Genomic DNA, 15,155 nt, shown 5'->3' on the forward strand with positions numbered 1-15,155 from the left:
AGAAAGAAACTATATTTAAATATTAAACTGTTTACATCCCTAGATGGGAAAAAATATATAACTCTTGAGAACTGTATCTGGTATTGGGGCAGAGTGAGTGGGACATCACATGGACAGAGAATATGGTTGTGAATGGACTCAACGTGATGTCAAAGAAGAAGACATTAAGGAATGAAAAAAAGTCTGTAGTGGAAGAAGAAAAAAAAGGAGGGAAATAGGAGATAAGGAAGTAGGTGGGGTTGGTAAAAAAAAAAAAAACACTATACAATGGAGAGAACAAAAGAGTGTAGAAGAGAAAATGGTATGAAAGGAAATACAGATCTGAAAATCATAACTGGGAATCTGAATGGGATGAACTCATAAAATAGCAAATAGCAGAGTGGATTAAAAAATAGAATCCTACAATATGTTGTTTACAAGAAATATATTTAATGCAGACAAAGTAAAGGTAAAAGGCTGAAATAGAATTTTTTATGCTTCAGGTGAAGTAAAAAAAAAGCAGGAGTAGCAATTCTGATCTCAGATAAAGCAAAAATAAAAAGCTAAAAGAAATAAGGAAAGTACATCCTAATAAAAAGTACCATAAAAATGTAACAATATTACATATATATGTACCAAGTGATAGAGAATATATTAAGCCAATTACAGGAAGAAATAGACAGCAAACAATATTAGTGAGAGACCTCAAACTTTCCCACTCGGAATCAGACAAATCTAACCACAAATTAAACAGAAACTAAGAAGGTTAAGGGGATCATAGAAAACCCAGATATGACAGATATCTGATGAAAACTAAATATAGAGACAGAAAGGAATACACCTTTTCTCAGCAGTATGTGATACCTACACACAAACTGACCACATAGTGGGGTGGAAAAACTCAAATGCAGAAAGGCAGAAACTGTAAATACTTTTCTGACCACAATGCAATAAAAATTATATGCAATAAGGGGCCATGTAAAGAAACTAAAAAGCAATTGGAAAATAAATGATCAAATTTTAAATAAGTGGTTCAAACAATAAATCGCAGGAATAATCCATAATTTCATCAAAGAAAATGAGACAGCATAGCAAAACCCACAGAACACACCAAAAGCAGTTCTTGGGAGAAATTTTATATTGCTAATTATGTGAATAAAGTAATAATTGAGCATACAACTAAAGCTAGAAAAAAAAACAAAAACCTTCCAATTAAATACCAAATTAGAAATTGTGGAACACTGATAAAATTGAAACTAAGAAAATTATTGAACTAATAAAACTAAAAATTGGTTTTATAAAAAAATAAAATAAACCTTTGGTTAATTCTATGAGAAAAAGGAAAGAAAAAAAAAATCACCAGGCTCAAAAATGAAAAGGATAAACTTAACAATGAAAAAGAAATTAAAGCAATAATTAGGAACTATTTTGCCTAACTGGGTGGCAGCAAATCTGACAATCTAACCAAAATGGATGAATATTTACAAAACTATCCATTGTCCAGATTTACAAATTATTTTAAATAATCCCATCTCTGAACAAGCCATTAATGAATTCAAGATCTCCAGAGTCAAATGTATTCACAAGTGAATTCTAAGAAACATTTAAAGAATTCCAATAATATATAAACTATTTGGAAAAATTGGTAAAAAGAGCTGCCAAATGCCTTCCTATAACACACATAATGCTACTAATACCTAAATCAAGAACTGCCATAGCAAAAAATGAAAATTACAAACATCTTCCTAATGAATAGTGAAGTAAATTTTTAAAATAGAATATCATAGAGATATCAACTTATCAGCAGAATATACTATGATAAATGGAACTTATAACAAGAATAGAGGGCTGGTTCAATATCAGGAAAACTATTATCGTAATTAACCACATCAATAATAAAATCAACAGACATATATGTCTCAGATTATAGATCTCAATAGATACAAAAAAACTTTTGAAAAAAATTCCACACCCATTCCTATTAAAAATACTACAAAGAGCATAGGAATAAAAAGCTTTCCTTAAAATAAGAAACCCACCATCATGAATTATCTGTAATGGAGAGAAACTGGAAGCATTCCCAATAAGATAAAGCAGTGAAATGACTCATTAACTTGACTATTGTTCATATATTAGAAATTTTAGCTTTAGCAATAGGAAAAGTAAAAGAATTAAAATGGACAATGAGGAAATACTATTACTCCTTGCAGATCATATATTTAGAGAACCCCAGAAAATCATCCAAAAACCTACCAGGAACAATTCACAGCTTTTGCAAAGTCACAGGATATAGAATAAACCCACACAAATCATTTCTATATATCACAAAGCCCATCAGCAAGAGATATTTCATTTAAAATAACAGAAAAAATATTTGGGTATCTGTTTGCCTAAAGAGCAAAATAAGAACTATATGAACACAATACACTTGTTGCACAAACAGATCTAAACATTGAAAAAAACTGCTCATAGATAGGATGAGCTAATACAAAGGACAATTCTATCTAAACTGATCTAGCTCAGTGCCATACAGTCAAAAACTAGAAAAAAATTCAAATGGTCAAGAAAATAAAAATACAAATACAAAAGATGGTGGCTTAAGTATCAAATCTAAAAATATTATAAAGCCAGTCATCAAAACCATTTGATACTGGCTAAAAAGGGTGGTGGATCAGTGGAATAGATACACATGACAATAACCAAGTCCTATATAATCTAGTATTAACCCCAAACTCCAGCTTCTGAAATAACAAAAAATAACAAAAATTGCTGGGAAAACTGGAAAATGTCAAAAACTTGGCATAGACCTACATCTCACACCTCATACAAAAATAAGATCCAAAGGGATGATTTGTGCATAAAGGATACCATCAACAAGAGATAATTAGATCTTTGGAGAAGGGAAGAATTTATGACCAAAGAAATAGAGAACATTATGAAAGGCACAATGGACAACTTTGATTACATTAAAATGGTTTTACATAAAACCCAACAAAAACAAGATTAGAAGTGCAAAGCTGGGAAATCTGCACAGCCAGTGTTTCTGATAAAGGTCTTAATTTTAAAATAAAGAATTCCGTAGAATTTATAAGAATGTCATTTCCCAAATGATAAATGGTCAAAGGGTATATACAATTTTCAGATGAAATTAAAGCCATCTATTGATTAGAAAAATAAAACAGTTGAGAGATACCACCTCACACCTCACATTGGTTAATATGTCAAATGATGAATGTTGAGGGGGATGTGGAAAAACTGGGACACAAATTGTGGAGTTGTGAAATGATCCTACCATTCTGGATAGAAGTTTAGAACTATGCCCAAAGGACCACCAAACTCTGCATGATCTTTCATCCAGTAGTACCACTGTATCCTATATAGATAAAGGGGGGGTGGGGGGGAAAAGGCCTACATGTGTGCAAAAATGTAGCAGGTCTTTTTGTGGTAACTGGAAAATAAATGCCCATCTATTAGAGAATGGCTAAATAAGCTATGATATATGAAAGTAACATTTTTCTATAAAACATGAAACAAGCCGATTTTAGAAAGGCCAGAAAAGATTTGCATGAACTGTTGCTGAGAAAAAAGCAGGATCAGAAATCAGCAAGAATTGTGATGACCAACTATGAAAGCCTTGATTCATCTAGGTTATTCAGTGATGCAAAGTAATCCCAATAGGCTTTGGATAGAAAATACCATCTGCATCCAGGAAAAAATGTAAATGTAATGTAAATGTAAATCGACACATACTATATTCACTTTTTTCTGTTTTTCTCCAATGGTTTTTCCCTTTTTTGATTATTCTATCAACATTTTTCATAAAGCAATGTGTATTGAAATAAATTTAAAAGATTTTGGGAATCTAGGTGAAAATTTTGAGGGGGTCACAAAAATGTGACCTAAATTTTTGTGTTTAAATTTAAATGACATGTGATTAGAATTACTTTAAACTTAGGCATTTGGGAATAAGATTTTAGAAATATGTTGCACTGATACTGAAGTATTACTAAAAATTGAATATCTTATTTGAATTGGTTTTAAGTAAAAATAATTGGGTATAAAACAAAGTTCTCTGGTAACTTACCTAACAAGGTCACATGTTTATATCTCCTAATTAGATGAAATACATTTAAGGTACCATGTTTCTTTCTAAATTGCATATTGGGCATTTTGTAAAAATGGTATGAGCCATATGTTAACATTGTGTCAGCCATGCTGGACATGTAATATAAATTTTGTAAAATTTGTTCCAATATTAGATAATATATTCTGAATCTTAAGGTTTATCTTGCTTTCTCACTTTAAAAAAATGGTTTAAAAGCCATATTTAACATGTATTGATCTACCTGCCATCTGGGGGAGGGAGTGGGGGAAAGGAGGGGAAAAATTGGAACAAAAGGTTTTGCAATTGTCAATGCTGAAAAATTACCCATGCATAATATTAAAAAATAATCCTGTGACAAGACCCAAAAAACCTCTACCACTGCAATGCTTCCCATAATGTTTGGTCTCTGTAGTTCTATGCCTTGAACCATGACATATATGAGAATGTTTTTCCCACCCTTAAAAAATGAATCTACAAGTACTTTTTTCACTCTGGGGAATATAGATATTGCTTGCAATAAAATATATGAGCATGGGTAGCTAAAAAGTGGTTTAAAAGCAAGAAAGCCGCCAATGATTTTGAAGGAAAAGTTTTTCTCCAAGACCCACTACCTACACTCCTTGTTGCAAGGATGGGTGAATGGTATAAATATATTCAGCATAATGTTAAAAACAAGTAAAAGAAAACAGGAAAGTATTGGATCATAAAAGTAGAAAGGGAGCAATGTGAATGAAGGATGTAAGAGTTTGGGGCACTTGAGGGTAACAGAAAAGCACCACTAAATTCTTTCCTGGTTCAGAAAAGAAAAGATTTGGGAGATAATGTAGCAATAAAAAAAACCATGCAAAATATTTTTAATTAACCTGATGGGAGGAGAATGTTAAAAAAAAAAAAGGCTATGACTAGGACTAATATCTTTAGGGAAGTCATTGGGGTGCTCAAGCAAAGAAAATTTGGAAAGACTTTGGAACCAAGATGAAGGGTTAAAGGCTAGGGCTCACCCCAACCTCTTCCCTAGATTATTCCAAATTCCTCTGGGTGATTCTGAACAGACTATTTAGAGCATCAGAACACTCAAAGCTGAACAGAACATTTTCTAACTGAAGGTAATTTGGAAGGTCAACAGAAAAGGTCTGTGATAACCAAGGTGAAGTCCAGTCTTCTGTCCTGGTATAGGTCTCACCAGCGCAGCCTAACTCCAGGCCGGGCCCAGTATCAGCAAAGCAAGAAAATCTGGCTGATAGGGATGTGAAATTGCAAAAAAAATGTGTGTAATATGTCAAAAGACAAGGCATTTAGGTGTCTCTCTGAAGGGGGGAGTCTGGCTCCAGAATATTAGTAGATTTTACAAAAATGACACCAGTGGAGAAATTTGAAATATTTACTGGTTATAGTGAAACATTTCATAGAATGGATGGAAGCTTTCTCCTGAGCTCTGCTGCCTTAAGAGGGATTGGTGGAATAATATTGCAATAAATTATACCTAATTTGGATTGGTAGAGATATGGAACATCTTTTTATAAGAAATGAGGTACTGCAAATTTGAGTGGCAACTCCATACAATTGGGCATCTGCCTGCGAAAGGTAAAGTGGAAAGAATGAATCAAATTAAGAAATGAATTGTCTTTCAAACTAGATTTCCTTGGATCAAATGTTTGCCTATTGTTAAAACTGTCCTCAGAAGTGATCTGGGACTTTACCCATATGAGATGCTGCTTTGTTTACTTGGAATGGAAAAGGGATATACCCTCTTTTGAAATAAAGGATAAGTTTTTAAGGAATTATATACTGGTAGTGTCCTCATCCCTTTCAGCCCTTAAGAAGCAAAGATTGCTGGCCCAGGCAACACCTGTGGAGTTTGCAGTTCCAAGACCAAGACTGCTGTCCAGAGACCGAGAAGAGATGCTCATTACACCAGGGTTAAAGGACCTGTGAAAGAACTTCAAGAATGGACTGCTAAGGACAAACTTTAAAAAATAAACCTATAAAATTGACTTTGCACCAAGGCAATTAGGAATGTTTTGGTGGGAGGGGAGATTTAATTATGCTCAAAGGAATTTTAACAATATTGGTTCAGTATATTTCCAGAGCAGTTTATAGGGACTTAATTGGAGAAATTGAACATTTTTTAGGATGATGAAAATATTCTGATAGGATTTTTAATGTGAAATCAATATGTTCTATATATTCTGTGAGTTTTAATGGGTTGTATTGAATCATAAAACTGTTCTCATAGGGGATTGAGTATAGTGATCTATGTCTTATCCCTTTGAACATGATTAAAGCTAAACATGCTTTGCTATAAATATAAAAATGATTTGTGTAATGCTCAATTTAAAACCACCTACTTAGATATGAAGATAAACTGTGAACTTTCTAGAATGACTTATCATTGTAATATAATCAAAACTTATTTAGGATATGTATCCTTGAAAGTTAAATTCACCTGAAGCTTTGATTAATGAGCCTTGCTATTTGAGATAAAATCTCTGGGACTGTAGCTGTTATTTGGAGTTTTGAATTCAAGTATAATTGTCTGATAAATCTTCAAGCCAGTAACTCACCATCTGAAAGGAATATGCCACAAGCTACTCAGAGGAATGGTATTCTGAATGGCTGAAGGTATATCTGGGAAAGAGTTGGGAGGACAACCTTGGCCTCTGCTTAAGGTGGGATCCTTATAACTCAGTTTCTCAAAGTTATTCTTTGAATAAGAATCCACTTTTATTCCTGAGCCTGGCTATAAGGTGGAAAAGTGACAAGTTAAACTAAAGTAAGGGTGCTTTTTATCCTGTCATGTATATGGTTTTCAGGACAAGTTTTGATACTATTATAATCATGTCCTTGCTTTTTCCTCTTAGAGCAAATTTCTATAATCAGAGCAAGTGATCAGATGTAAGAACTTGCATTTCAATTTGAAAATATCATATCCTAAATAAGTAGCTAAATGATTAGTTGTCTTAGTCATCTATATATTGCTAGATGTGCATATCTGTCTCTTCACATTTCTCTTTTGTGATAGGCTTATTTATCTGTGAAAACTCCAATAACTGGATGTAAATTGTTGGGAAGATAGGTGAATATTTGATGGGAGTTGGGGTACAGAATGCCAATTTATATGCTGAATAGGCTATGGTCAAAATAAAGGCACTGTATCAAGATTTGTACAGCAAACTGGATAAGTATACATGTATTTACACTTTAACATATTTTAACATGTATTGGTCGACCAACCTGCCATCTGGGGGAGAGGGGAGAGGGAAGGAGGGGAAAAATTGGAGCAAAAGGTTTGGCAATTGTCAATGCTATAAAATTACCTGTGCATATACCTGGTAAATAAAAATCTATAATAAAAATAAAAAATGTATCAAGAATGGTATGAGAGGTCTTTGAAGTGTAGTGAGGGACTGAATAGGATAAACTGCAGGCTTCCTAAGGATGTGCCCTTGACCTATATTCTTAATTATATCTTGAAGCTTTGCAACAAGTTGTGCTATAACCAAAAGCTGCAGCTGTTTGCTTATCTTAGAGAAGCATACATTTCTCTCCTATTCCCCTGTCTTTTTGCCACTTTAGCATTGTTATATGGTAAATGGTGAGTAAATGGCTAGTATTCTTTGTCTCTGGGATAGATTTCTGCTATTAGAATGGGAACCTGGACTCTTCAGTCATTGGGAAGAAGGGCCAGGAAAGAGGGTAGTTGGGGGCTTCTACGTTAGGATTTTTTTAATCCTGTTTTGCAGTTTGTACTTTTGCACTCCTCTACTAATGACACTTTGTCTATTGGGAGTTTCCCTTAGAAATAAATCCTTTTTGCTTTTTTACCTTGAGAGTCTCAGATTTCAATTTGGGTAGGGGTCATCTCATGCAACAGGAAATATATACACAAATACTACAGTAAGGTTCAGGATTACAAGAAAATTAGGGGTAATCACTAATCTCAATGTCAAACTTAGAAAAGATTTAATCGAGATAAATCTACCTCGGGCATATAAAAAAAGTCATGTCTATGTAAATATATGTGTATGTAGATGTATTTGAGCATTTATATATATAAATATACATATATGCATGTATTTGTGTATGTGTATGTACGTATCCAGATATACATATATATCTGCTGAACTAAAGTGTGCCTCCCCTAGTGGGGAGGAAAGGGGAAAAAAGTAAAAAATGCATAGAAGAAAGGAAATCCTAAAAGGGACACTTTCTTGAAAAGAAAATTTGTTACATACTTTGAATCCTTCTTGATTTCTGATAAAATGAGGCAATATTTTTGTTTTTCTGTTTTTAGATTCTTTTTAATTTAGAAGTAAAGTTAAGAAAACAAAAAAAAAATTACTCCAACCTGGACCCCCATTCTCCTGAGGGGACCACTGTCCTCAATGTGCATTTAATAACTTTGCCAGACATTCAGAAAATGCTAAAGTTAGCCATAGGACCTTGAATTCTCCAGACCCATCTGTGGGAGAAAACAAAACCATTTTGAACAACTTCCCACTGGATTCAGAATATTCTACAAGCTAAAGGCCTCTGTTGCTGGCTAGCAGAAGGCTTACTAAATACCAAGCACTCCTACTGCACATACTCCCAATTTTGGGGAGTATGTCATACTTGCCTAGTGACATTCATAGTTGGCAGGAAATTTTAGATTCAGTCTACTCTAGTTGACTTGATGTTTCTCTTCATACCCCAGATGGTGAGGGGGAGTATGTACAGAAAGGTAGGTGCCTCCATGGTACTGGGAAGTTAAAGCACTTTTTTCTAGAATCTTTGCTCAGAGAACTGAATCTATTGTCCTCCCAAAGCTTTAAAATGGGAGAAAGAATTGAGAGATCTATACTGGCTCCAAATGTGCCTTTCACATTTGTCATGTTCATGAAGCTCTCTATAATCTAGGTGATTTCTTACAGCCAAAATTTCCTCCATGAAGTATGCAGGGCAAATTATACATCGACTGCAAGATGTTCCTGAACCCAGAGAGTTTTCTGTAATATTTTGTAAATTAGAAGAGGAACTCATTTTAGGTCAGAGGTAACAAGCTTGCAGAATCAGCTAAGCACAATGGCTCTTTACCATGACAGCCCTGCTTCCCAAGCTTCCCCACTCTTATGCAACTCCTTATACTTACCAGGAGCAGGCTCTTGCTAAATGAAGGGCATATACTTTCTCCTCTTCTGGGTGGTTTCAAAATTCTCTGGCCAGATTTGACCACTTTGCCAAAGGCAAACCAGTGGAAAATTTTTAGCCTACAAGTTACACACTTGGGGGGAAAAGCCACCAATCCCCAGTGTCATGTTTATTTTCTCTGGACACAAACGCAGCAATAATTAGGTTTGTCAAGCCTGGCCAATATATATCCAAATAAATCCTAATGGTGCTGTTAATCAGCCCTCCCCTGCATCCTTCTCCCTGAAAACCTGCTCAGAGGAAGTGTACCTATCCTAAGGCTTTACTTATAAACACCATTGCAAGGGTTCCAAACTTTCTTTTGGTTAAAATCTTTCCCAATGGATGGGAGCCTGCCTTTGCAAGACTGAACAAGTCCAGGGGTATCAAAGATTTTTCTAAAAAAGATACCTCATTTTGGAGTGCCCAATTCTTTACACAATGACAGTGGTTTAGCCTTCATTTCACAGATAATCTGTATTATCTGATTATCTTCTGTCTGGTGGGGCATCCTCAGTCTTGAGGAAAGGGGCAGAAAAATGTTAATCCTCCCGTCCAGGGAGTCCTCCCTAAACTGTGCAGGCAGACTTGGGAAGAGGGGGTAAAAAGCCGCCAGATGAGACTACTTAAGAGTTTGCAGTGCACCGGGGAAAAACACTGAGCTCATACCCTTTTGACCTTTTACAAGGGCAGCCATGCTTCCCCTCTGACATTCTGTAGATTAGAACAGCATCTGGTCACCCAGTTTGTCCCACAGCTTGGCAGAGACCAGAAGGCCCTTTCTGAATGTGAACATCTCCCCAAACCAGCAGGTGTTCATCCCCTAATTGTCAGTAAATGCGAGGGACCTAGGATACTTAAAATCTTGGGTGGCTCAAAGTCCTGACCTGCTGGGCACCAAATGAAAGGACTACATGAGGTCATTTTAACCATCCCTCTGCTGTTAACCTCAAAGACCTTCCCAGCTGGACTCACATTTCCAGACTCCAACATGCTACTCCTGTTATCTCTACTTCTCCAGACTTTCCTGACTCCTCATGAGAACCCAGAGAAGACCTGAAACTGCTGGTCCCCAGAACCCCTGAACATTGGAAAGGTATTACATGGAGAAGGATGAACTTGTCTGTTATCTTCCTTTTTTTACCCCTTTTCATTTCTCCCTGTTACTTTATATTTTCACTAAAGTTAAATGCTTCCTCTCAAACTATTTAAACCTTTTTCAGTAACATTGAACCAAACATTCCATTGATGAGGACCTTACTCCTAGTGCTCTTTCTCCAAGTGTCCTTACCCCACTTTGAGATTCCCTGCAGTGGATCCATAACTCTTTGATTAGTCTCAAACTCCATAGGCAGCAGAAACGTACAGGATTGTTATGTGTTCTGTGGGCATCCCCACAGCAGCCCAAATCTGTGACCTGATGAACTCCTGGCAAAGGCCACATTTCTGAGAATCACTGTGTCTACCCTGGATGCCATCCCATTAGTACTAGCCATCCCCTTGCCAACAACTTGATACTAACTACTCTTTGTTCCTTTTCTTGCCAGAAAAGCTCTCTCACCCACTCACCATAGCTCAGCACCTCTATCACAGGCTCAGAAATCTATTGTACCTGTAAAATGTACTGCACCTGTACTAGGTAGATGCTGAGGATGCAAGCACTCATTATACTGATAACTATGGACTAGCTAAAGAGAGAATTGTACTGTACTTGAAAATGGAATAAACTGAGTGAAGACCTCTCATAAGAAAGCAGTCTTGACCTATACCCTAATTATGACTTGAGAATTTGCAATAACAAAGTGAGAGCTATAGCTAAAAGCTACAGATGTTTGATTATCTTAAACATTTCCTTCTTGTTCCCCACCACCACCACCTTTTCATTAGAGTTTAAGTATCTAATACATAAAGAGTGTGTCATTGACTAGTATTCTTTTTTTCTGGGCTCCAAAAATTAGAACTTCCCAGCCAATGGAAGGAAAGGTCAGAAATATGGGGAGGGGGCTTCTAGTTAGGTTCTATATAATCTTGTGTTTTGCAATTTGCACTTTACACTCCTCTACTGATGCATTGTTGGAAGTTGCCGTTTCTCCTGAGATTGTAATAAATCCTTTTTTATTTTATACCTTGAGAATTTCTGGTTCTAATTTGGGTAAAAGTTGCTGTCCCACACAGTTTTGGGGGCTTGTCTGAGATATTTCATATTAGTGAGGAGTCTCTCCCATACTGAATCCTTAGGCAGGCACTTCTGGAGAATTCTCCAGTGGTACTTGGATTCCACTTAAGAACTCACACTTTGAGTAGATAAATTCCACAAAGACGCTGAGATAAAGCAAAAACGGAAATGGGCTAGCAAAGACAGAAGATCAATTTCATTCAAAAGATAAGCCAGCTTTTTTTTTTTTAATTTTATTATTTTTTTTGTAATATTATCCCTTGTATTCATTTTTCCAAATTATCCCACCCCTCCCTCTACTCCCTCCCCCCGATGACAGGCAATCCCATACATTTTACATGTGTTACAATATAACATAGGTACAATACATGTGTGTAAATACCATTTTCTTGTTGCACAATAAGCATTAGATTCCGAAGGTACATGTAACCTGGGCAGACAGATATTAGTGCTAACAATTTACATTCACTTCTCAGTGTTCCTTCTCTGGGTATAGTTATTTCTGTTCATCATTGATCAACTGGAAGTGAGTTGGATCTTCTTTATGTTGAAGATTTCCACTTCCATCAGAATACATCTTCATACAGCATTGAAGTGTACAGCGATCTTCTGGTTCTGCTCGTTTCACTCAGCATCAGTTGATGTAAGTCTCTCCAAGCCTCTCTGTATTCCTCCTGCTGGTCATTTCTTACAGAGCAATAATATTCCATAACCTTCATATACCATAATTTACCCAACCATTCTCCAACTGATGGACATCCATTCATCTTCCAGTTTCTAGCTACTACAAAAAGAGCTGCCACAAACATTTTGGCACATATATGTCTCTTTCCGCTCTTTAGTATTTCTTTGGGATATAAGCCCAGTAGTAGCACTGCTGGGTCAAAGGGTATGCACAGTTTGATAACTTTTTGGGCATAGTTCCAAATCGCTCTCCAGAATGGCTGGATTCTTTCACAGCTCCACCAACAATGTATTAGTGTCCCAGTTTTCCCACATCCCCTCCAACATTCATCATTATTTGTTCCTGTCATCTTAGCCAATCTGACAGGTGTGTAGTGGTATCTCAGCGTTGTCTTAATTTGCATTTCTCTGATCAGTAGTGATTTGGAACACTCTTTCCTATGAGTGGAAATAGTTTCAATTTCATCATCTGCGAATTGTCTGTTCATATCCTTTGACCATTTATCAATTGGAGAATGGTTTGATTTCTTATAAATTAAAGTCAATTCTCTATATATTTTGGAAATGAGACCTTTGTCAGAACCTTTAACTTTAAAAATATTTTCCCAATTTGTTACTTCCCTTCTAATCTTGTTTGCATTAGTATTGTTTGTACAGAAACTTTTTAGTTTGATGTAATCAAAATCTTGTATTTTGTGATCAATAATGATCTCTAGTTCTCCTCTGGTCATAAATTCCTTCCTCCTCCACAAGTCTGAGAGGTAGATTATTCTCTGTTTCTCTAATCTATTTATGATCTCATTCTTTATGCCTAAATCATGGACCCATTTTGATCTTATCTTGGTATATGGTATTAAGTGTGGATTCATATCTAATTTCTGCCATACGAATTTCCAGTTTTCCCAACAGTTTTTTCCAAATAATGAATTTTTATCCCTAATGTTGGTATCTTTGGGTTTGTCAAAGATTAGATTGCTATAGATGTACCCTTTTTTGTCCTTTGTATCTAATCTGTTCCACTGATCTACCGGTCTATTTCTTAGCCAATACCAAATGGTTTTGGTGACTGCTGCTATATAATATAGCTTTAGATCAGGTACACTTAGACCACCTTCCTCTGAGTTTTTTTTCATTAGTTCCCTTGCAATTCTCGATCTTTTATTCTTCCATATGAATTTTGTTGTTATTTTTTCTAGGTCATTGAAATAGTTTCTTGGGAGTCTGATTGGTATGGCACTAACTAAATAGATTAGTTTGGGGAGTATTGTCATCTTTATTATATTCGCTCGGCCTATCCAAGAGCACTGAATGTCTTTCCAATTATTTAAATCTGACTTTATTTTTGTGGCAAGTGTTTTGTAATTTTTCTCATATAATTCCTGACTTTTCTTTGGTAGATGGATTCCCAAATACCTTATACTCTCAACATTTGTTTGGAATGGAATTTCTCTTTGTATCTCTTGCTGTTGCATTTTGTTAGTGATATATAAAAATGCTGAGGATTTATGTGGATTTATTTTGTATCCTGCCACTTTGCTGAAATTTTGAATTATTTCTAGTAGCTTTTTAGCAGAGTCTTTGGGGTTCTCTAAGTATACCATCATGTCATCTGCAAAAAGTGATAGTTTGATTTCCTTATTTCCTACTCTAATTCCTTGAATCTCTTTCTCGGCTCTTATTGCCGAGGCTAGCGTTTCTAGTACTATATTGAATAGTAATGGTGATAGTGGGCAACCTTGTTTCACTCCTGATCTTACTGGGAAAGGTTGCAGTTTATTTCAATTGCATATTATGCTTACTGACAGTCTTAAATATATGCTCCTGATTATTCTAAGGAATAGTCCATTTATTCCTATACTCTCAAGAGTTTTTAGTAGAAATGGATATTGGATTTTGTCAAATGCTTTTTCTGCATCTATTGAGATGATCATATGGTTCTTATTAATTTGATTATTAATATGGTCAATTATACTAATAGTTTTCCTAATATTAAACCAGCCCTGCATTCCTGGTATTCCTACTTGATCATAGTGTATTATCCTGGGGATGATTTTCTGAAGTCTTTTTGCTAATATCTTATTTAAGATTTTAGCATCAATATTCATTAAGGAAATTGGTCTATAATTTTCTTTCTCAGTTTTCGATCGACCTGGTTTAGGTATCAGTACCATTTCTGTGTCATAAAAGGAGTTTGGTAGGACTCCTTCATCCCCTATTTTTTCAAATAATTTATATAACATTGGGGCTAATTGTTCTTTAAATGTTTGGTAGAATTCACATGTGAATCCATCTGGTCCTGGGGATTTTTTCCTGGGGAGTTGATTAATAGCTTGTTCTATTTCTTTTTCTGAAATGGGACTATTTAAGCAATTTAACTCCTCCTCTGTTAATCTAGGGAGCCTATATTTTTGGAGGAAGTCATCCATTTCACTTAAGTTATCAAATTTATTGGCATAAAGTTGGGCAAAGTAACTCCTTATTATTTCTCTAATTTCCTCTTCATTGGTGGAAAGATCCCCCTTTTCATTTGTAAGACTAACAATTTGATTTTCCTCTTTCTTTTTTCTGATCAAATTTACCAAAGGTTTATCTATTTTATTGGCTTTTTCATAAAACCAACTCTTGGTTTTATTTATTAATTCAATAGTTTTTTTACTTTCAATATTATTGATTTCTCCTTTTAATTTTTGTATTTCAAGTTTAATTTTTGGTTGGGGGTTTATAATTTGGTCTTTTTCTATCTTTTTAAGTTGCAGGCCCAATTCATTAATCTTCTCTTTCTCTATTTTCTTCAAATAAGCCTGTAAAGATATAAAATTTCCCCTTATTACCGCTTTAGCTGCATCCCACAGATTTTGGTATGATGTCTCATCATTGTCATTATCTTGGGTGAAATTATTGTTTCTATAATTTGCTGTTTCACCCAGTCATTCTTTAAGATATCCAATTACTTTTTAGTCTGTTTACCCCTAACTTTTTACTGAATGTAGCTTTTATTGCATTGTGATCTGAGAATAAGGCATTTATTATTTCTGCCTTCCT

This window comes from Sminthopsis crassicaudata, chromosome 3, assembly GCF_048593235.1.
Source record: "Sminthopsis crassicaudata isolate SCR6 chromosome 3, ASM4859323v1, whole genome shotgun sequence".
NCBI classification, from domain to species: domain Eukaryota; kingdom Metazoa; phylum Chordata; class Mammalia; order Dasyuromorphia; family Dasyuridae; genus Sminthopsis; species Sminthopsis crassicaudata.